A 2,289-nucleotide genomic window follows, 5' to 3' on the forward strand; every position below is an offset into this window, starting at 1 on the left:
TATTTATTTTCTGACCAACTATGTCATGATTAGATTTTTTCTTTTTAGTTCTAAAATACATATTGTACATCTTCTGCATCTCATTTCATGATTCTTAATTTTAATATATTTAACTTTGAAATAGTTTATACAACTTCACAAGTGCATATATATTTTCATTAATGCCCTTTAAATGTTATTTTTATGTCCGATTTGGCCTTCCATGCCTCAGTTGTCAAAAGTTAATTTTTAGCTGTTTTGTGATAGTTCCATTGTGTAGTTACCTACAATAGGGTAAATGGCCTCTATTGAGATGGGAGGAAGTTTTATAAGATGGAGTTTAAGGAGGAGGAGTCTTGACAAGCTGATTATGCACCGGGCCTACCAAAAATGGCCTTAAATCTTATCTTCGCTTTGTTTCCAATGTGCTTATACAGCTGTAGTCCCCATGAATCTTCTACTACTAGATATCAACATCAACTGGTAACCACTTTCCCAGGAACCATGAGTTAACAACACAGGAATCCTCTCTTTGCGGTTCTGGTCATACAAGTACCGGAAGATAATAAGCTAAATCTGGTCCCGTGGGAGAAGAAATTTACCTTTCCCCATGTTACTCTAGATATGTAAAGCACTATGAGGATTTAAAGGTGGAGAACTGCCTCTGCTTCCACATGTGAGCTCTCATAAATTTTATCCCCTGCCTGCCGAATGTGCTTAAGACTGGAAAAGGCAAATATAGCAGTAAATTTTAGAATTATTTATTGCCTTTCTGGAAAGAAAATCCCATTCACTATGTAATTTTACTTTTATACTTTCAGACGTTTGTCTTTAAATATATACCAAGGGACACTTTCATCACAAATGACGGAGAATCTACATCTGATTAAGAGCATTTTGTTTGTATTTCATTCAGCATTAATGTTCTTGAAATGTGTTTCCCAGGGAAGAATGATAGCAGCTTATATATCATTTTCATTGGTATCCTCCTACTCAAACTTTCTCCTGTTACCTTAATCAAACTAATTCATCATCTAGCTTTCCTTTGATATTCCAGAGATTCATATATCTCTGTATGAGTATCTTATATTTTCTGATTGATTTTTCCCTGTGTTCAGTATAAGTATTATAACTTCTGTTGGTTTTGATCTAGCTAAATTCAATGTCTTAAATTGAATTTTCAGTTATTTCTTGGAGAATTGAGATTTCACCCTGATCAGCACTGCTGAGAGTAAAATTAAAGAAACTTCCTAAAGCAATATTATGCTATAATATATTCATAGATTTTATTGAGCACCGAAAAGAGTATTACATTAAATTTTATTTTACAATTATGATTTACAGACTGACTCACACTTTTAATGAAGTGTAGCCATAATTCAGTAGGTATCAGTTATATATGGCAGTTAATTTATATGTGGGGTGGGTGGTTAATGGTGTCCTAAGGTCAGTGTTGTGACAACCTGACCTGAGACAAAATTCTAGGGAAACCATCTAGATTTTAGGAGGCAATTATAGGTTACATTTGGGGATCAGAGTACAATGTAATAAAGGATCCAAAGTTTTATAGTCATAATTAATAAAAGCGTTCAACATCAAGGTATCTGAAACAAAATAATGGTGTCCTATTAGGAAAGTAGAACATGAATAGATGTAATTATAAATGCAGGAAGGCTGTATTTTGCCATTTAGTTTGTCTTCATACAAATACTCGTAGGTTAGTATTTGGGGATGCACTTCGATTTTCAGAAAATAAACTAGAAAAAGCAAGATAGGAAACTAGATCTGGAAAAAGAATGGAGCAGGACAGTCTACTGGAATCTTAATTCAGAATAAGAACACCACCTTCTGTGGACTGAGGCTTATTAATTGAAACTTAGGCACAAGTACTTGGTCATTATAATGCATGTTATAAACTAATAGGGAAACCAATAGTTAGAATTGGCCTTTCTCGTGCTGGCTCAGAGTTTTGACAGGAGCACTGTTGGGTCCAACTATATAAGCTGTAATTAGCCTCAGGATGTGGCTTTGTTAATGAGCTGAATAAGGAATTTTGTTTAAGAACAATCCCCTCTCATAGTACTAAAATTCAGTAGTCATTGTTAATTCAATTATCTAATTTCTCTTTATTCTGATGAGCAATACTGATGAAGACAAGTCTTTGATTTTTTTTTTCTTTTTTTTTGAGACAGAATCTGGCTCTGTTGCCCTGGCTAGAGTGCCGTGTCATCAGCCTAGCTCACAGCAACCTCAAACTCCTGGGCTCAAGTGATCCTCCTGCCTCAGCCTCCCAAGTAGCTGGGACTACAG

The sequence above is a fragment of the Propithecus coquereli genome, unplaced genomic scaffold (assembly GCF_000956105.1).
Source record: "Propithecus coquereli isolate 6110/MARCELLA unplaced genomic scaffold, Pcoq_1.0 Scaffold183, whole genome shotgun sequence".
NCBI classification, from domain to species: domain Eukaryota; kingdom Metazoa; phylum Chordata; class Mammalia; order Primates; family Indriidae; genus Propithecus; species Propithecus coquereli.